The sequence below is a fragment of the Panthera leo genome, chromosome C2 (assembly GCF_018350215.1).
Source record: "Panthera leo isolate Ple1 chromosome C2, P.leo_Ple1_pat1.1, whole genome shotgun sequence".
NCBI classification, from domain to species: Eukaryota; Metazoa; Chordata; class Mammalia; order Carnivora; family Felidae; genus Panthera; species Panthera leo.
In genome coordinates, this window is record NC_056687.1 from 101,047,614 (window position 1) to 101,070,901 (window position 23,288).

Genomic DNA, 23,288 nt, shown 5'->3' on the forward strand with positions numbered 1-23,288 from the left:
AATGGGATAATAATACCATAATAACAATGTCACATAAATACTTCAGTGCTTTGCTAAAAAAAGACACTTAGCTATAAAATAGGAATGTGTTCTTACTCATTAGTTACAGTATTCATTAGTGATATTCAGATCTATTTGTGCTTGTGAAGGCCTTTGAATGGAACAACTAGAAGCAGAGCACAAAGATTCATCCACTTGGCTAGAACTTTTGTCCATCACTGAACTCCTAGAACATGTTGGAACCCAGATGGACCACAACACATAGATACAGATAGTAATTTAGAACTCTTGGATAGTAAAGATTCTAATGAATCACTAAGTTTACATTTAGTTTACCGCCACATTTTACCTAATGAAAGCAGTAAAGATAATCCAATATTCTTAAACTATGCATTTCAATATTTTTAAAATGTGTTGAACAGGTATGAGTGATTATACACCTGCAAACAACTATTCTTAACTACTTCTTTCATCTTCCCTAGTCCTAGGAGCTATTGTACATCATTGCACCCAAACAATTGGCTAACACCTGTAAGAGGGTGGTGGGGCTGGTTCTACTATTTTCTAAGCATAATTTGACAAATGAGATGAACAGATATAAGGAAAGATGTGACCAGTGGACCATTTCTACTGCAGTCCATCACTTCCTATATTTAACATTATTTACTTGTGATGATTCTTAATTTAAGGAATGACTCTGACTGCTAAGTGAGATATTAGCTGTACATAGGAATACGCATGACCTGCAACATATTGTTTCTTGTTGCAGCACGTTTTTGTAAATATGAAAGTAAACAAGGCATATTCGTAAAGATTCTTGGATGTGGATCCTAAATTCTTGTTCATTCAATCTTGAGAACTGTAGAGAATTAAGTATAAATTTGGAAACCGTCACAGTTTTAAGTTAGATTCTCAGGGTGACCAAATATTGAATCAGTAGTTTATAACTAATATGTGTATCCTTTTTTTGTGTGAAATTGCTTAAACTTATTTTTTTCTAGACATTTGTTCATTTTAGGAATACATAATCCTGCTCATCCTGAAGACCCTCACAATTGTCCTAGGACAATTCCTTCTGGCCTCATGTCCTTGTTTCCCTGATTCGCTACTTCCCAAAGTATGAACTGCAAGGCTGAAATCAAAGAAGTATGCACATAATTTGGATTGGGTACTGACCTTAAAAGATACCTAATGTGACTAAAGTAGGAAAAATGAAACTGTGGAGATGGGAGATATTCCAAGCAAAAGACACACACCATCAAGGAAGAATCTTAAACAGTAATGAGTTTGGTCACATGGGGGGACATATTTTATTAATAAACATAGGGTTTATGTTGATGATTAGTGAGAAATAATACAAAGGTATGCATGATACAAAATCAGGTTGATTTTGAAATAGAACTTTAGATTATGCTATGGAAAGAAAAACACAAAGGCTCTGAAAGGAAGTGGAGGGGATTGCTTGATGCAGGGGTGAAACTGAAGGCTAAGACTGCAAATGTTAAGTCACTTCTCTAAGGTTCTGCAATTATTCTGTGCTGCACACCCCTTTATTCTATCCCATGGGGAAGAATATGGATGTAGTAAGAATACAGGCTGTATTAAACAATCCAGACTGGAATATTTCTTCCAATGCTGGAGATTTTTTTTTCAATTTTGGGGAGCCAATTTGTTGACTCATAGCTTCCTCAGTAAAATAGGATTATTCTATGTATTCTTATTATTGTATTTGGATTAAGTTAATAATACTTAAAATTCGCTAATAAGAGCTAGGTACATAAACAAATTTCCATGATGATAAGTTGTTATCTTTCCTGAGACTTAGGTATTTTGCTAAATATTGTCATAATATCCTAAACTTTATTTGAGACCTTTGTGCTTCCCCAAAAAGCATTCATTTACTCATTCATGCATTCATTTCAGCCTCAATAAATGAATAAATATGTAAACATGGCATCTCACTTTAATAGCACCCAGTAATAGAAACATTTATGACAGTAAGAAAATAAATAATTTATTGTAGTATGTGTTACTTTTGATAATAAATTTTTTCTTCAAACTGGATACTGGAATTAGAAAACTCTAAAATCCTGAAGGTTTTAAAGGTAAGGTACATATTACTTATCTTTGAAACTTTAGCATTTACCATATTTGGTTCTCAGTTTAAAAAAAAAACTGTTGAATAAATGAATGATTGCATGAATGAAATAATGGTTTGGTTGTCTGCTCTGAATGGTTTAGACTTAATAGGAATGGATAACCCAGAGTAGGAAAGAAAAAGAAAGAAAAAGTTTAGAACTGCTAACCTGTATTTGCCTCCATTATCCTCTTTGTTTATTTTTTATAGTTTTTTTAATGTTTATTTATTTTTGAGAGAGAGACAGACAGAACATGAGTGGGGGAGGGGCAGAGAGAGAGAGAGAGAGAGAGAGAGAGAGAGAGAGAGAGAAGGAGACACAGAATCCGGAGCACTCTTCAGGCTCTGAGCTGTCAGCACAGAGTCCTACGCGGGGCTGGAACCCATAAACTGTGAAATCATGACCTGAGCTGAAGTCGGACGCTGAACCGACTGAGCCACCCAGGTGCCTCTATGTTATTTTTTAAGTAAATAAACTTAATATCATGTAACACTAAGGTTTTAGATGGTATATTAACACAAGTATGAACATGGTAAGGTTCTGAGTTTGTGCACAGTGTCTTCCAGTCAAATAAAACTTGGTTCTTGGTTATTTTAAAACTTAAATTCATTCAGGCTGCCTGTTATTCTGGCACAAATGTGGCAAGAAGCTGTTCTTAGTGACCCACCACATTTGATATTGCCCATGTTCAAAGACAAAAGATGCATCTTAGACCTCATAATGGGATATGACTAGCTAATCAGGTTGCAGATATTCTAGTTTGATCACTCAGGTACAAGGTGGTGCATTGCTTTTATTACCTACTTTGCCTTTTGGTGCAGACCAAACATCTTCCCAGTTTATCCATATTTCTTTGGTGGATCAACAACAACAAAAAATTAAAACAGGATATACTGATCTTAACTCCTTTTTAAAGATGGTTGTTCAAAAGTCATACCAGACCCTAAATATGAATCCATAGTAAACAAACCCTTTCAAAGTACAAATTTTAATACACCCAAATCTATTTCGGGACTCAGTCTCAGCTGATGTGGTAGTGGAGAGAGTGGCAGTTTCAAAGGGCCCAAAGCCCTTTAGCCTGTGGTCCTGACTGGGGAGAGAAATCAATATTACAAAAGGCATTCAGGTGTTGACTGTATGGTCACCAGTAGCCTTAGGTGTTCTGCTATCTGGCCATATAATTCTCATAAGATGTAAGCTTAGAGATACTAGTTCTAAGGGGGGACTGAAAAAAATATGTTTTATATTTTGATCTTGAGAGTCAAAGGCCATGTCTCAAACAAATGTCTAGGTAGGCACTATATTATTTTCCATATTCAGAAGTTTTAAATACACTTACAACTCTTGGAGTGCCTGGGTGGCTCAGTTGGTCAAGCGTGTGAGTCTTGATTTTGGTTCAGGTCATGATTTCATGGTCGTGAGATCTAGCCCTGCATAGGGCTCTGCACTGAGCATGGAGTCTGCTTAGGATTCTCTCTCTCTCCCTCTGTCCCTCCCTCTCTCTCCTCTCTCCCTCAAATAAAATTAAAAAAAAATTAAATATACTTATAATTCCCAAAATAATGTCTTAAGGCCAGAATGCTATGGAGAACCAGATACATACACATGACCTCCATATTTGCATGTGTTACAAATATCTGAAATTTGGGCAGAACAGCATGGAAGTTTTTTTTGCATCTTGCATCCATGAAATGCAGCCAGATAAACACTAAACCATCCTGCACACCTAGAAAACTGATTTGAGGATTAACACAACAATTTGCACAACCTGAACTACAGAACTCAGCAGGTACACAGTGCAGAGAGGTGAACTGGGGGAGAGAAAAGCCGTGGGAAGGGAGCTGTTTGTGCTAGAGGAGAGAGGACGGAGATGGAGGGGAGAGTACGGAAAAGCACCCCTCCCCCCAAAATAAAAGCAGCTGGAGAGAAAGTGGAAAAGTGGCAACAAGCACAGGGACTGAACTATCTGAAATTTAATTTGTTCAAAATTGAGCTCTGCTTTCTAAATCTTACATTGTATCTGCTGCTCTGTCCATGCTTCTCCTGTCAGCAAGTGGCTTCTCTATGTCAAATATTAAATACTCTTAAGTCAAATGTTTAAATGTTGGAGATGCGTGAGCAAGAGGAGTTAGCAGAGATGAATACCAATTGACTGAATGTTCAGTGTTATCTACAAAATATATCCCTGTTATTTGATCCTTCTCCATTTCCTTTGTTCCATCCTTTGAAAATGAAACTTTTCATCTGGCCTCCACTGAGGCTTCCCTGCTAACATCTCTAGTCCCTATTTTGCCTTCAGATGACCACCATCTCCAGTCTATTTTGTCATACTGGTATTTCCAAAAGCTAAATCACATCATGCCACTTATGAAGTTAGATTTTTTCAACTAGTTCTTATTGCTCTTATATTAAGATCCAAATCCCTGACTAGACATGGAAGAAATAAGGAAAGAAGAGAAAAAAGAATGGATGGATGGATGGAGAAAAGAAGAAAGGGCTTACTTATTTTGACTTTAGTGACCAAATCATCCCATTTTCTGCCCATCTCACGTGTACTCATTATGTTTAAGCCACATTAGTTTTACCCAGTTTCTTCTGGGCTTTCAACTACATTATTTTCTAGATTTAGAATGCTCTTTATTACCCTTCTCTTCAATTGGTTTACTTTTATATCAGAATATTTAGCTTCCTAAGAAAGAACTACTCGCCTCCCCAAATCTTATTTCTTTACATGATGTCAAAGTATCACGTATACTTTTTTTTTTCACAGAACTTATCACAATTATATTCTATGTCAAGTGCATGATTATTTGCTTAGGCTCGTTTCTCTCCCAAGATTGTAATTTGTATGAGGACAGGAACTTTGTATGTTTACCTTTCCTTATTCCAAATTTTTACTGATGCCCCATGCATAGGAGACTTTGAATACAAATGATCATTGACTTGTTTAGTAAAGACGCCAGTGAGGGAGTGAGGAGAGAGAGGGAATTGGATAAAGGTGGTCAAAAGGTACAAACTTCCAGTTACAAGATAAATAAGCACTAGGGATGTAATGTACAGCATGATGGCTATAGCAACCACTGTGTATGATACAGAAAGTTGGTAGGAGAGCGAATCCTAAGAGTTCTCATTGTAATCAGAACATTTTTTTCTTTTTTTTAAAATTTCTTTTCTTTTTATTGTATCTATATGAGAAGGCAGATGTCAGCTGAACCTATTGTAATCATTTCACAAACTTAACACTGATGTATGTCAATTATTTCCCAATAAAACAGGAAAAAAAACCCCAGGATTTTCTTGTAAAAAAAAAAAAAAAGACACCACTGAATGGAATCACAATGATTGGCAGCAACGAGGTTAAAAGTAGCAGGGGAGAGAATTCCAGACCCAAGCTGATTTTTCTATCTATAAACCAAGAGATAGGTAACAAATGCTGGTATCCTTTACCACACAGCAAAGTTTCTCAAACGATTACCAGGGAATGTTTTAACATGTCACAGAGGACTACACTCTAAAGACAGATTAAGCAATGACTACCCTGTAAAGAAAAATCTAAACGTCAAACCGATGTACAACATATGATATCTTACAACATGTTCCTCACATTCTGGTCCCTATACCACCTGGACCAGCACCACCTGCAATGCTTGATAAAAATATAGATATTTGTGTCCCATCACAAACTTATTTGAGAACTGACAAATTAGAAAATGCGTATGTAGCTAGCACATAACTCTAAACCCCTCACTACTTGTCCCACAAAAGACTGGAAATGACATCAATGACAAAAAAGAAAACTACTGAAGCTCCTTTAGAGAATGCTATCATGCCTTAAGTGGGAGTACTGTAGTAGAAAAGACTATAAAATATTGATGGACTATTGACTGGAGGTGGCAGAGAAGAGTAAAAGCTAATTATCTGAAGGCACAGAGAAAGTGCCTGTCTCCATGTCATGGAAAAGAGTTTCAACAGTGACAACACTAATCAGTAACCAACTGACATGCCTTTTCCTTTTTACCATATTAGAATTATATTCATTTCAGTTTCAGAGAGACAAGAGAAAAACTTTTTTTCTCCTTTCATAATTATGTTTTCTAGAGCAAGGAAAGTACACTTGAGCTAGGAGATTTAAAATATAGATCTTGCGGGGCACCTGGGTGGCTTGGTTGGTTAAGCATCTGACTTCGGTTCAGGTCATCTCCTAGTTCTTGAGTTGGAGCCCCGCGTCCAGCTCTATGCTAACAGCTCAGAGCCTGGAGCCTGCTTCAGATTCTGTGTGTGTATGTGTGTGTGTGTGTGTGTATGTGTGTGTGTGTGTGTGTGTGTGTGTGTGTGTGTGTGTGTCTGCCCCTCCCCTGGTCCCTCTCTCTCTCTCTCTCTCTCTGTCTCTCTCTCAAAAATAAATAACCATTCAAAAAATAAAATAAATTGGGGTGCCTGGGTGGCTCAGTCGGTTGAGCATCTGACTTCAGCTCAGGTCATGATCTCGCAGATCGTGGGTTGGAGCCCTGCATCCGGTTCTGTGCTGACAGCTCAGAGCCTGGAGCTTGTTTAGGATTCTGTGTCTCCCTCTCTCTGTCCCTCCCCCGCTTGTGCTCTGTCTCTGTCTCAAAAATAAATAAACATTTAAAAAGTTAAAAAAATAAATATAGATCTTGTGATCATGAAAGGCCATGGTACTGTGGCTACATTCATGAAACAGTGAAATAGTTTGAGCTGTTTTGGGGTTCTCTTGGGTTAGGTCTAAATTCCAAATTATTACTAAGCTTCACCCATCCAAATATTGTTCAAGACAGAAAATATGTTCATAAAATTTAAACATTTCCATTTTAGGCTCCTGCACTCAGTAGCTGAGTCTTGCTGGAGAAAATTACATTGCAGTAAAAAACTGGTGGCATGACAAATTTATGGCTTCCAACTTAAAGTAGAATCCTAGAGTGCTCAGCAATCTATTTTCATGATATTACATCTCAACAAATAAAAACAAGAGAAATATCTACAATCGTCAAATTATAGAAACAGTCCAAGTGTCCATTGGCTGATGAATGGATAAAGAAGATGTGATTATATATATTTATACTGGACTATTACTGAGCCATAAAAAAGAGTGAAATCTTGAAAAAAATAAAATCTTGCCATTTTTAACAATGTGGATGGAGGTAGAGAGTATTTTGCTAAGTGAAAGAAGTCAGTCAGAGAAAGGCAAATACCATATGATTTCACTCATATGTGAAATTTAAGAAACAAAACAAATGAACAAAGAGGGAAAAAAAAGAGAGACAGAGACATACCAAGAAACAGACTCTTCATTATAGTGAACAAACTGACACTTACTGGACAGGAGATGGGTGGTGGGAATGGGTTCAACAAGGATGGAGATTAAGGAGTGCACTTGTGATGAGCACGCAGTATTACATGAAGTGTTGAAGCACTATGTTATATATGTCAAACTAATATTACACTGTATATTAACTAATTGGAATTTAAATAAAAACTTAAAAAGAAAAGAGAATTGTCCACACACGTTTTTTTTTTTTTTTAAATAGGACCAGGTGCAGCATGCTGGTCTTGATTGGAGAGACTTGACAGGATGCTAATTCCCAAACAGTGGGCTTTGTCAACACCTTGCTCCAACAAAATAATACTGATTGAGGAGTCAAAGATTTGGAAGCAGCAGTTTCCCAATTTACGTTGAATCTTCCTTTAAGAACCACTGTCTAGATAAAATCTAAACTAAAATTTTTCCAAGTATTGATACTCAAACAATATTTTTGATACAACAAATATATTTTTTAATGTTTATTTATTTATTTTTAGAAAGAGAGAGAGAGAAAGAGAGAGAGAGTGTGCATGCACAAGTGGAGGAGAGGCAGAGAGAGAGGCAGACAGAGAATCCTAAGCAGGCTCTGTGCTGTCAGCTCAAAGCCAGAAATGGGGCTCGAACTCACAAATCCCAAGATCATGACCTGAGCTGAAATCAAGAGTCCAACACTTAACAGACTGAGCCACCCAGGCGCCCAATTCAGCAGATATTTTTAACACAACTTTTCTGTTAATGCTGGGGCTACTGATTTCCAAGTTCCTAAAAAGGAACTGAGGTGAAATCCATGTCTTGACTATTTTAGAGGATCTTTTGAATGGTTTATGACTGCCTTGCTGTTTGAATATTGGCAAAGGGATAAATAATAAATTAGCCTAAAAAATTAAAAAATAAAAACAAGATATATATAGGAAAATAAGCACAAAAGATGTGTTTTCATGTCCACAGTACTCTTCGTGAAAGTTCTTTTATCTACTTCCCTTAACCTAAAGAATTTCTCTTTTTCTTTCAAGATCAAGCTCAAATATTATATATTCCTTAACTTTATCTTGACTCTACCCATCTTTTCTCTCCTTTAAAGTCATAGTTGAACTTCTTTTACATGTGTTCATAACATATTCTACATATTTCTACTTACATTTTAAACTGATATATTTAATGAGAGCTTATAATCTTTTTTACTAGTATTTGAGATCTCAAGACCATGGGCAAATGTATGAGTCATGTTTCTGTCTTCATTGCCTTATGTTGTGAAACCCAGAAGTTTCTGGCTCTGTATCCTGATGGAATAAAGATTTTGTAAATGTTCTGAATATGCATGAAATATTCAATATGAGTACACCAACGCAAGTTTGAGTAATGTAATTGTAAAGAAAATAAAATGAGGTGAGATTAAAAAATTATACAGACAGTCTGGATACTTAATTATGTTTACACCTCACTCTCCTATCTCCTATGATTTTCTGATTTAAGGCATTTCGGTATCTACGCTGAAGCTTTAATAAAAGAGGGCTAGGGGCACCTGGGTAGCTCAGTTGGTTGAGTGTCCAACTTTGGCTCAGGTCATGATCTCACAGTTTGTGGGTTTCAGCCCCATGTTGGGATCTGCACTGACAACTCATAGCCTGGTGCCTGCTTTGAATTCTGTGTCTCCCTCCCTCTCTGCCCCTCCTCTGCTCTCTGTGTCTCAAAAACAAAAACAAATAAACATTCAAAAATTAAAAAAAAAAAGAGGGCTATACTTTATGAGGCAAATTTCTGGTATATCTCTGAATTGAGCACTAACATAATAAGAAAAATATATTATTTGGTAGGTAATTATCTCTTAAAGTTCATTTCATAAAACAGTCCAAGATGCATGCCTGATAGATGCAAGTCTTCTTAAATTTCTTTACAATAGAATTTGAAATAAATTATGAATTAAACTGACATTTTCATCATAATTTGAGTTGTGTTTTACATGATCTTGTTTAGGGGTTAATCGTGAAAATAATGAAAGTGTAATAATAACATGCATGAAAATTTCATCAGCAGAAAATATAGGTCAAAATATGTTGGCAGGATGCCCAGTGTTTAAAGAATCAAAGATTGTGATTTACTTACTAATATTATCAGCCAAAATCCACGATTATATCATTGATTTTTAAAGAGAAAATTTGCATTCTAGATTATCCACTATATTTTTACTAAAGTCACTACATGAGAACAGAATTTAAGAAAAGTAAAATGACCGAGCATACTATATGACTCCATTTATAACAAATTAACAATACTGAAGACACGCCTATATAATTTTCCCTAACTCATGACATTTATATGATCTGTTCTTTAAAATACATGTCCATGACACAAAAACATACACACAGAGATACACACATACACATTAGATATATATAGAGAAACTCAACAACACTTACTAGTATGTTTCATTAACTTTTGTTCATGTAAACTTCCTAATTCTTCAAAAAAATTGATCTCTTTTCTTCAGTTAGAAAAATGTCAGGACTTTTATTAAGTTACAAATGCATGTTGTTTTTATCCCATTTTATTCATTATTTAGCATAAAGAAAGCTGACTCCTATCTCTTTGATAATTTTCTTTGCCTTTCTCTGAATTGTTTCAAGAAATAACTCCTATTCAGTTCTTCAGTTTCATGGCTTTTTCCCTTTATAAAATCCAAATTTTACTAAGCGGAGTTTCCAGAGATGGATATTTCGCTTGTCTAGCACTTGAGTCAGCCTCAGTTTTACCATTCCAGATACAGTGGTATTACCTGTAGGCAAATGTCACAGAGTGAAAGAATAATATTTTTAAGGAAAGCTAGGGAAAAAAAAGGAAAGATAACTATGAGCAAAAGCATGTCCAGAGGAGAGTTAATGCTGTCACTGGACAAAAGGAAAAATTATTTTCCTTTGATTCATGGATAAAGGGGAGCCAGAGGAGAGTGACGTAATCAGAATATTTAGCAAGAAATAATTTGGGAATGCCTTTTTAGATGATTTATTTGGGAGCAGGGAACGGGATTAGTATGCATAAGGAACAACTGATCAAGGTCTGGATTACCTTGTGTAATGGAAGAAAAATAACAATTCGCTAGATTTTAATTAGGAGAGCACATCGTACTAGTTCACATACATTATCGAATAACACCTCTTTACCATCCTGGCCCTAGGCCAGTCACTATATGATTCTAAATCCATGTTGAGTTGAGTGTTTAGAGAAGTCTTGATGTAGATTTTTTAATATTGCTTAAGAATATGACAAAGAAGAATGTGCTTGGAAGTACACTTTGGAAAGACACTTTCCGAGCACTGGGGAGAAATAATTTCAGAACACTTTTGTGAAGTTACACTGAAGGAATTTTTGACATACTGATATAGGTATAAAACTGTCAAACTGCTCTAGGCAGTTTTGAGGCTGCATTTATTTTCTATATTCATAGTATTCTAACAGACTTTTCCTAATTTTCTGCCTTCCCATGTCACTTTGTCATTTTTTTTTTCATAACAGTTACTATTACGGAGATATTCTGTTTACCAATATAACCCAAGCATATAAAAAATATTTAGGATATGATAGTTGCTTTATAAATATTGTTGAACAAATGAACAGTTTTTAGCAATAACTTTTACTTTAGAATTCTGTTAAAATATAAAGTATTTCTTGTGTCTTGTCACCATAGAAAACCTTTGCTGACTCTAGAACCCATCATAGAAATTATTTTAAATTACTTCCTAATTCTCAGTCAGTTAAGCCTCCGACTTCAGCTCAGGTCACGATCTCACGGTCCGTGAGTTCGAGCCCCACGTCAGGCTCTGGGCTGATGATGGCCCAGAGCCTGGAGCCTGCTTCCGATTCTGTGTCTCCCTCTCTCTCTGACCCTCCCCCGTTCATGCTCTGCCTCTCTCTGTCTCAAAAATAAATAAACGTTAAAAAAAAAAAAAATTACTTCCTAATTAATGAAGCAAAGGGGTCAATAAAAAAACAATTCTATTGTCTCTTAAATGTATGCATTTCATGTTAATTACATATATTCTTTTATTCCATCAGGGATATGTTGTAATTAGTATTTAAGCAAGGGACCCTCAATCTATTAGCGGCCTTACTTCCTAGAAAACCTAATACACATCTTATTCCTGTAAGTGAGTCATCCGCAAATGCTTGGATCTCTGAAGTAGTTGCCTCCCTCAGGGGAGAAGATGACTGAAGAAAAAAACAACATACAGGACACTAAAGGAAACTATGAAGAGCAACCAAGGAAAATCGGTGCAATCTTTTGTTATAAAATATTAAGGAACCCTCAACAATCACAAGATATGCAAGAAAACAAAGGAAAGAAAGAAATTCATGCCAGAGGGAAACAGATAATTAGAAAAAAAAGACCACAATTCAAAAATAAATAAAATTCCTTCTCTGTGAAAGTTTAATTTCCAGAGTACATAACAAAATGGACAGTAGAATTTTGTTTTCTATTTTAAGTAGGCTTTCAGCCCAATGGCTGAGCCCAGTGTGGAACTTGAACTCATGACCCTGAGATCAAGACCTGAGCTGAGATCTAGTGTCTGATGCTTAACTGATGGAGCCACCCAGGCACCCCTGAACAGCAAACTATTTTAATTTGATTCTCCCTTGGGTACTACATTTCCTGGTTCTTCTAATAGTTCTCTGAATTTCTAGGCTGGATGGATCCTCTAAATATCATTTTTTTCTCTTGGTTTCTCTATTTTTAAGAAAAATAATTATGCTTTAACTTACACATTTTTCTTGGTTGTACCTTGCAGCCCTCAGTAGATTGCACTGTTGCACATTTAAACAATTAAAATTTTTTTTAACTTCTAATAACCCTTTATTGTTCTCTGGTTGCTCACATACTCCACATAGTTTTGTTTTTCTGTTTATGCATGAGATATTTATGTCATTTTTACTCTAAATATTCCCAGACTTTAATTTCTTTTTCCTCTAATTATATTTCTCCTAGCATTATTTTTAAAAAAATGATCTTGTCTTTATTTAGCTTGATTTTAGTTCCCATTTTTCTGATGATCTTTGATGGCCTACTACATAGACTTTCTTTAGTGGTTCAGGGGAGTTTCCTCATCTACTATGGATATTGGTGTCTTTGCCAATCCTCTTCTCTGAAGAGAAAATCTGTAAAATTTAGGGAATAGGAGAAGTGTTCTGGTTGGTAGGATTTGGTATAGTATTTCAAAAAGGGAAGAAAAGGACTTATTTTCAAGTGCCAGAAACTCCTTTCCCCTCAGCAATTCCCATCAACACACCTTTGCCCCAACAACACAATTTCACCTTCTCTGGAATTTAGCCTAGCTCTCTGAAATCAAGAATTTGATTGGTATAGCTTTTACATAGCAAAACTTTATATTAAAATCCACCTGACTCCGAGCCTACACTGCAGACCTTGATCTTGAATCTCTACAAAATCACACCTGTCACATCAGCCATCTCTTCAGTTGTATACTTTATACTCTTCAGCTCCAATTCTCTCATATCTATTTGGGATTTTAACTAACCACATGCTTTATCTCACAATATGCTTCCATTGCTTTTCTGACTTCCAGAATTCAGTAAAGTCTCATCTGCTATGGAATGCTATTCTTCCTCTAGTCAGAGTTGTGTTCTATGTTTTTGAATATATATATATATATATATATATATATATATATATATATACACACACACACACACACACATATATATACACTATATATATACATATATATTCAAATATACTATATATATATTAAATATATACATATATATTCAAATATACTATATATTAAATATATATATATATATATATATATATATATATATATATATATAGTAATTCCAGTAAGATAATAGGAGAAAGAAGAAACAAATCTATGTTCTTTATTCAACACCATTATTATTTGGATGACTTAGCCATAGAAATAAATGAGAACCATTCCTTCTATCAACAATTTTAAAAGGATTAATTTTACATTAGGATGTGAATACTAAAAAATCTAACTATTAATAAGTGTTCAGATACAAAGAAAAAAATTATCAGGGCAAGTGGAAAGAGACAAGAACACTATAAAATTATACAGTAGAATTAAGACAGCAATAATAAAAAATTAAAATAGATATCATGGTCTAACCAAATCTGTAGATTTTTCACTGTTTTCCTTAGAAAAGATTTAAGGGGCGCATGGGTGGCTCAGTCAATTGGGCATCCAACTTCGGCTCAGGTCATGATCATGCAGTTTGTGAGTTTGGGCCTCGCCTCAGGCTCTGTGCTGACAGCTCAGAGTCTGGAGCCAGCTTTAGATTCTGTGTCTCCTGTCTCTGCCCCTCCCATGCTCATGCTCTATCTTTCTCTGTCTCTCAATAATAAATAAATGTTAAAAAATTTTTTTAAAAAAGAAAAGAAGACTTAAAAGTATACATTAGCAGGGCACCTGGGTGGCTCAGTTGGTTAAGCATCTGACTCTTGATTTCAGTTCAGATCATGCTCTCGTGGTTCATGGATTTGAGCCCTGCGTTGGGCTCTGTGCTGACAGTGTGGAGCCTGCTTGGGATCCTCTCTCTCCTCTCTCTGCCCCTCCCCTCCATGTGCTCTCTCTCTCTCAAAATAAATAAATAAACTTAACAAAAATGTTAAAGTATATACTAGGGCTTCATTGGACATTAATTTAGAGTTCTTATTATTAAGTTATGATTAAGACTAGATATATTTTCATTTCTCTCATTCTAGATTGTTAATAGTTTGTTTCTAATTTACATCATTTGATACCTTTGTCAAGTCTTGAATTAAACAATTCCTTAAAGACTAGACTTAGACAATGTAGATCAGATGGTTCCTTTCAGAACCTTAAAGGATTTTTACTAATAGAATGGAAACATAGGAAAGAGGAATTCCTTATAGAATGATGTATTAACAAGGCTTAATTCTATCTTGGTATGTAGCACGTTACAGAAATATCTTGCAAAATTTCCTGTAAAGGTTTAATATGGAGTTACCCACCATTCATTAATTAATTCACTCATTCAATTTTAATGAGTTAACAGTTAAGAAAAGAACATTTGCTTAAACATATAATGGAAACTGTCATGGTAGCTTTGATTTTTATTAGTTTTACTACATTAATGAATACAACTAAACTCTTTTGAAAATATTTTTAATATTATAGATAGATTACAAGCTATATTTCATGTTACTTTAAAAGAGATTTACTACAGTTGAAATATTAAATATTGAATAAAGTAGTGCATCAAGTAGTTGAGTCAGTAATCGAAAAGTGTTTAGAAGGTAAGAAATCATAGCAATGAATGTAAGTCCTCTTTAATGATGCTTATGTGCCTAAGATGATTCCTGATTGGCGATTAGGTGTTATCTAGTTTAGGAAGTACTTGATGGGACGGGGCGGGGCGGGGGGGGGGGCGCATATTCAGAGGAAATAACTGGTAAGAGGAAGAGAGATGAGTGAAAATGACCAATTTAGGTAAATGCATTTAGACAAATTTCATGTAGGAGCTTAAAATGTTTCTGAGATTGTTATGGAAGTGAGAGGGAGAGGGAAAAACCAAAAGCTGAATGTCCAGAGAGGTAAAGAAGAAAAAAGTTCACAGAAGGATTTTGTATGCTATATTGATTTTACAGCAGTTCAAGATAGCAGTTTGTCCTAAAGGCAACTGAGAGCCTATTAAATAATTTTTTAAAAACATGTCAGTATTTAAATAATATTTAAAAATATACTGTGAATATGTTATCAACAAATTTGGAGAGAACCACACTTGAAGGATTACCAGTTCTGTGACTCAGTATAAATCAAAGGAGAGATAAAATCAGATAAAACAAAGATAATGGCAGTGAGCTGGAAAAACAAAAACAAAGCCAAAAACAAACAAAAAGACTTAAGAAATATCAAAGAAGAAAAATCAGTAGGCCCTAATGGTTGATTCAGTACAAGGGGTGGGGAGAGGTAGTAGTGGGGACTAGATAACAAATTGAGTCTGAAATATCTGCACTGGCAAAACTAGTCACCAAGGCAAATAGGAAGGGAACAAAGTTCACGACAAAGTTCACCACTATGGACTAAACATTGGTTCCATGTAGAGGACAATTACAAACAGCAGCTTTAGCAGGTGAGCCCCACCTATATCATCTGATCCAAGTGTACATGAACTAAACAAATACTATTATATGCTGCTGAGTTTGTTGGAAGTTTGTTATACAGAGAGACTAATTGATACAAATCATTTGGGGATTTTTTTTTCCATATTAAAACAAAATACCACATAAAAATGGCAATGTTTCAGGATTTTAGGTTTCCCACTAAAACAAGAGAATATATTTCCCTGTGTATATTATCTTTCAAAATCTGGTTTTAGACAGAGGATCTGTCCTTTTATGTAGAAAATTTAAGTTTCCTCAAGTCTTTCTTAATCCTACCAACATACTTAACTATGAGAGTTGCAACTCAAGACTAGCATTGAGTGGGTCAAATAAAAGGGGAAAAAATAAACAAAACAAAACAGTCTATGTTTAGACATATAGCATCTATCCAACCGTATTAAAAAAAGAATATTGAACAAAGTCACAAGGATCTTCGCTCAAAATCACATGAATAAGTCTACAAACCTCTAAGGTCCCTTGGGACACCATACTTTGAGATCTATTATAGAAAGTGACAGAAACAGATCTTTACAAGAAAAACAACTAAGAAAAAAAAGAAGTCTAAATTTACATCATGTTGCTACTTTTATTTTTTCTTATAAAAATTCTTATGAGACATAGTGATATGGATTCAGGCACCCAGTAATTGTCAGCAAATAATCACTGCATATTTGATAATACAAAAAGAGAGAGAGAGAGAGAGAGAGAGAGAGCAAGCAAGAGCGAGAGAAGTCACATCAAGGTAAATGTTAAAAAAATATTACGTTAAACAAGAAACAAAAAAAATAGTAACGGAAAAAATATAAATGTCAAGGATAAAAGCAAGTCGTGCCATTGCTATATGTTTAGTTTATTGTAGAGAGATAATGCATTTTAAACTGTACATGATATATAATTGGAGCTGGAATAGTTATGCAATTAAGATGGCTTGCTGCCTTCTATTATAATCCCCACCCACTAGAGAGATGACAGATGGGTAATTTTAAGCTTTTAGCTGCAGAGAGGGAATGGGCTTATTGCTTCATCTGTCAGGTAAGGCATTTTGCAGTCATCTTCAACTTCATTAAAGCTTCCCCATCTTAGAAGAAATACATTTCAATATGGAAAATAGGTTGTTTGGGGATATTTATGCTTCACCTCTCTCATTGCTTCAGCTGTCCTATGTCAAATTTGTACTCAGAACTCTTCTACAAAGTCAATGATAAATTTGGCAGTATTCCTACAACCCTCAAAAACAAGATAATTAGGCCTGGAACTTCAATCAGGTTTCCGTATCTAAACATTTTCTTTTCTTCCAAGCTGACCCTAAACAAAATACAAATTAATGTTCTCACCCTCTTTTCCCTTCCATAACTGACAATAAATCTTGCCTTCTCTAATATTATATCATTTGCTAGTTGATTGTACTACAAGTTTAGAACAGTACACTGGGCACTGAATGCATTTATAATGTTGTGGTCCTATTTTTCAGAGCATGCCAATTGTATACAAATTAAATTTAAAGCAGAATTCATTATAAGCTACCACATTTTATTTTTAATATTCTTTATATTGTAAAGCACTGAGAAAATGACAAGTGATTTTAAATAATTTTTAAAGGGTGAGCCATATCATATGGATATGAAAATAATAAATGGTAGAAGAATATTTAAGAAGAGCTAGGGGAAGAAAATTCCTACAACTATCATATGCCATCAGTTTCAATTATTCTGTTAGAAAATTGAATAAATCATATGAAAAGTCCAAGATAGTTTGTTTGTTTCTTTGTTTAAGAGCAATTAGTTATGGACTATGCTTATAGTCATCAGTTGTAATTAAAGCAGGTGAGAGAATCTTGGTGAGAACAGTTTTATATATATCTAAATATACCAAGGCATTATGTACTTGTTATTTAATGAACTACAAATTTTAAATTCACCAAATGATACTAAAATGATTAGAGTTTACCTCTTAAATTATAAGCATAGCATGAGACATGAAAGAATCCTTAAGATTTTTTTTTCAGATATAAGATATAGTACACTTGTTAAGCTAATCCTGACAACAGGAAGACATTCACCAAGCTAGGAATTGCCCTGTAAACTCAAATCCTGACCACCAAAAAGGATGAAAAAACATTTTTTTTCAATTTTATAAATCACGTAATTTCTATTTCTACATATATCAGCTACTCAATTGAGTAAACTCAATTGTTTGCACATAAGAGTGTGGTGTGTGTGTGTGTGTGTGTGTGTATGTCTAGAATTTAACACAATAAACACTGTATTTCTAGCATTCATAGCTTGGGATATGTAACAGCCAATTTGTTTCTTTCCCTCAGCTACAACAACACATTTCCATTTAATTAAAGTCTCAAATATTGCTTGATTTCACATTAGAATTGTGATGTTTGCTAAATGAATAAATGGATTTGCTGGCATCTAACATTACAATATATTGCAGACTGAGTTCCCTTTTGGCAAAAATCCCTGGAATTTCAAACCCTTTATTCATATATTTAAATGCAAAATTGCTGATTTAAATAAAGAGCAAAAATGAAATGGACGAGCAGTCTCGTTCCACTTTTTTATTTCATTTAAATAAGATATAACAGGACTTTCCAAGTTCCAACTGCCATTGTAGCACTTTCAATGGGAAAACAACATAGGCCTATGCAAAATCAAAGCTGGACTTTTTAACGTTTATTTTATTTTTGAGACAGAGAGAGACAGAGCATGAACGGGAGAGGGGCAGAGAGAGAGGGAGACACAGAATCGGAAGCAGGCTCCAGGCTCTGAGCCATCAGCCCAGAGCCCGACGCGGGGCTTGAACTCATGGACCGTGAGATCGTGACCTGAGCTGAAGTCCGACGCTTAACCGACTGAGACACCCAGGTGCCCCAAAGCTGGACTTTTTAAATTTTAGAAAAGTTAGTGTGAACCCATATTTTTAGGTTTTGAAGTTTATTATCTGTACTTAGCATTACAATTATTATATTTGAAAAAACGTATGCCAGAAATGGAATACTCACTAAAAATTATTTACATGTTGCAATCTATCATACATTTGTAGGCTATTTTTAAATTTATTATTATACTATGAATATAGCAAGTCTTTTTTATTTTATTTTTTAAGTTTATTTATTTTTGAGAAAGACAGAGAGAGTGTGAGTGGTGGCAGCATCAGAGAGAGAGAGAGAGAGAATCTTAGGTAGGTTCCACACAGCCAGCGTAGAGCCCGACGTGGGGCTTGAACTCACTGAATTGTGAGATTATGACCTGAGCCGAAATCAAGAGTCAGACATTTAACTGACTGACCTACTCAGGTGCCCCAAGCCTGACATTTTTAAAAGGGAAAATTCTTGGCCTACCTATGGATAAAGAAAAGCAAAAATAAAAAGCATTGAGCAACACATTTAACCATAAAACAAAGACAATTTCTTTTCTCAAATGAATTGGAAAGTAGAGATGAAACCAAAAACCTGATAGTATTTTCCTGAATTTAATTTGATAAATTTAACTTTAGTGACACTTGATGAAGAATGTTATATAATTTAATTATTCTGTAATACTTCACATGAAAAATAAAAAGAATAAAAACAAAACTTTTCATGAGCTTAAACTGGGAACAGACTCACCAGATCCCATAAGCATCAGGAGATGTGCATTAAATGCAGTTTAGTTTGAAACATCAAGGGAGTGGAGGATACTCTGCTGTCTTTACAGTAAGGTTTGGTAAAGAATGAAGGGAGGTGGTTTCAAAGGATCAACACTTCATTCATTTTGGAGGAGGAATACAAGAGGTGCGCTCAGAATGTAGAAAGAGTACACAACAAGAAAACTATAAACCTGTTTCATCTACCAATAATCCCAGGTTTTAGAAGTAGCAGTGGTTCACGTAAAAATGAGACAAGAAAAAAAATTTCAACTCATATCTATTTATTTATATATAAACACAAATATATATAAATTATTGAAAATTTAGAGAAATATTTCTATACATTATATGTTTTATATATTTACACATACATGGTAAATATACACCCAATATATTTTATGTATACAGTTACTGTGTAATTATATATGATATATTCACACACATACATATATACACATAGCTTGCTTTCTCTAACTTGGTATACTCATCAGAAAAACATCTAAAGGTTATTAAGTATCAGAAATTAAGGGGAAAAATACACACTGAAAAATAAACAAATAGCTCAGATATTAGTCTAACCATAAACACTGAAATAAATTCCTTTAGAAAAATTGTACAATCTCAACTAGAGGGTTTTCTTTGAATAATGAAGGCCATATCTTTACAATCTGGTGAACCATTAGTAGGGCAGGAATTCAAACAGAAAAAGGTTGGAAAAACACTTCCAAAATCAGATACCCACAGCTGTTAATCTATAATCATCCTTCTCAGAGAACCAAGGAGATTAATAGAAAATGTTCTTTTGTAATTTTCTAGAGACCACCAAACGACTTCCTAAGAAAAGAGGGAAATAATTCCACCTACAGTGTTTTTTGTTGCCTGACAGACACAAACTGGCCAAGTAAACAGCAATTGCCTAAGAGCCAGAACAAAATTCAAATGACCAGTAATTTCACATTTCTACTAAAGAAGAAAGAATGTAGGGACATAAAAGAAAAGGGACATATTTTTAAACATAAATTGATATAAAATCAGAAAAGACTAAAATTCAGTATGATTGATTATCATGCAAGAAAACAAAAACACAAACTATGTAATATAAAGGATAGAATCTAAAAATGAGTTAAAGAAGTGTGAAAAAATAAATTTAAGGAAAAAAATACTGTTATTGCTTAACTTAAAATGTAGTAAGTGACAGAAAATATTACATTTATACTTTTCTTATTTCAAGTAATCATCATGAAAAAAATTCAAAATATTATGCTGCGTTAAGAAACAATAGAGGTGGGGGGCGCCTGGGTGGCGCAGTCGGTTAAGCGTCCGACTTCAGCCAGGTCACGATCTCGCGGTCCGTGAGTTCGAGCCCCGCGTCAGGCTCTGGGCTGATGGCTCGGAGCCTGGAGCCTGTTTCCGATTCTGTGTCTCCCTCTCTCTCTGCCCCTCCCCCGTTCATGCTCTGTCTCTCTCTGTCCCAAAAATAAATAAAAAACGTTGAAAAAAAAAAAATTTAAAAAAAAAGAAACAATAGAGGTGGGGTGCCTGGGTGGCTCAGTTGGTTAAGCGTCTGACCTTGGCTCAGGCTATGATCTCAGTTTGTGCCTTTGAACCCCATGTCAGGCTCTTTGCTGACAGAGCGGAGCCTGGGGCCTACTTTGAGTTCTGTGTCTCCCTCCCTCTCTGTCCTTCTCCTACTTATGCTCTGCCTCTGTCTCTCTCTCTCTCTCTCTCTCTTTCAAAAATAAATAAACATTTAAAAAAAATTTTTAAAAAAAGAAACAATAGAGGATAACAGATTGAATGACTAGCTAATGGGGATGCTACAAAAAGTCTTATCTAGCCATGACAGGATATTATATGGGATGGATCTCTCCCACCAAAAACAACTGTGACATCTATATAATATGTAGGAATGCGTGATTAAAGGAATTTCAGAGAAATCAGCAGAGGAAAAATTTGAGAGATTGCCACTGAAAAGATAATGAAATCACAAGCAAATGAATATCACCTTACCATAACATTTTTCCTGAAGCCATTGATCAATTGCTTCTGTGGCAAACAGGCCTTGGCAGATTACTGCAGCCACACTAGGCTGAAGAAACAGAAGGTGAAGATTGGAGTAAAGTGGCTAGAAACAGGGGGAAAAGTCTGAAGAAAAGAGAAAATCATGGGAGTGATCACAAAAATCCACATGCAATCTCCCTTTGAAGAAACTGTTTGCAACTGATGTCATCATATATAGGAAAGACTCTGATAAGTCACTCATAAAGCAGAAGCAAGACAGGCTAAAAAGCTGAGATTTTAGCAGATATTCACTGCCAAGGAGCTAAGAAGTTGGAGTTTAGTGCCACTGTAGAATGGTTGTGGTAAATACTCTTTTAGGCTTTTAGGTGAGATTCCAGAAGTCATCCAACTAGGAAGAAAAGAATACTAAAACATCAATACTGACAAAGCATAAAAACAAACATTTTATAGAAATGAGATAATGTAATTCTGTCCTATATTCTTGACAGAATAGAATTTAAACCTTATGGGAGGAAAAATAAAAAATAGTCTAAATTTCCTACAAATGTTAATGTGTGATGTCTAATATCTGATTAAAAAATACTTCATAAGGTATATGTAAAGCAAAACCAACTGATTAAAGATAAAATATAAAAACTTACTATGGAAAAGAGATATAGAAGTGACTTGGATTTTGGCAAATCAGACCAAAATTTTCAGAGTCAAAATTATAAAATAGTTATGATAATTATGTTCAAGCAAATTAAACAAAGTATGAAAAAAATTATGACAGTTTAAACCATTCCAAATTATTTAATGAAGATATTAAAAAGAAAAATGCTATAATTGAAATTAATAACTTAATAGATGAGTTTAATAATAGAATAGACATAAAAGAAAAAATAATGAACTAGAAAACAGGTAAGTAGAAAGAATTAAAGCCAGAGAGGGAAAGAAAAGAATGCAAAAATACAGAAATTATCATCAAGGACATATGAATATGGTGCCAAAATTTAACCATAATTGTGATTCAAGTTCAAGAGGAAAGGAAAGAGAAAATACGTTAGAAAAAATATTAGAAGAAACATTGACTAAAAGTTTTCAAATTGACAAACAATATTGAACCTTATAAATTTTTCTATAATATTAAAGCTCCACAAAACCCACAAAAATTAAGTATACAGAAAATCATACTTAGGTACATTATAGTAAAACTATGCAAAAAAAATTAACAGACCAAAAAAAATTAAAGACAACTGAAAATAAAATGCATTATTTTCAAAGAAGCAACAAAATGTTCACAGATTTTTTAAGAGAAATCATGGAAGCCAAAGAAAATGGGATAAAATCTTTAAAATGCTGAAAGATACTCAACAGCACTCATCATCAAGAAAATGCAAATGAAAACTACAATGAGATATCACCTCACACCTGTCAGAATGGTTACAATCAAAAACACAAGGGGGCGCCTGGGTGGCGCAGTCGGTTAAGCCACCGACTTCAGCCAGGTCACGATCTCACGATCTCGCAGTCTGTGAGTTCGAGCCCCGCGTCAGGCTCTGGGCTGATGGCTCGGAGCCTGGAGCCTGTTTCCAATTCTGTGTCTCCCTCTCTCTCTGCCCCTCCCCCATTCATGCTCTGTCTCTCTCTGTCCCAAAAATAAATAAAAAACGTTAAATAAAAAAAAAAAAAAAAAAAAATATAAAAACACAAGAAAACAGCAGGTGTTGGTGAGGATGTGGAATAAAAAAGAAATCTCTTCTCTCTGGGCCAGCCACTACGGAAAACAGTATGGAAGTTCCTCAAAAAAGTTAAAAATAGAACTGCCCTAGGATCCAGTAATCACACTACTGGGTATTTACCCAAAATATACCAAAACACGAACTCAAAGGGATACATGCCTCTCTATGATTATTGCCCATTATTTAAGACAATAGCCAAATTATGAAAGCAGCTCAAGTGTCCATTGATAGATGAATGGATAAAGAAGATGTGGTATATATATATATAAATATATTTATATTTGTTATATATA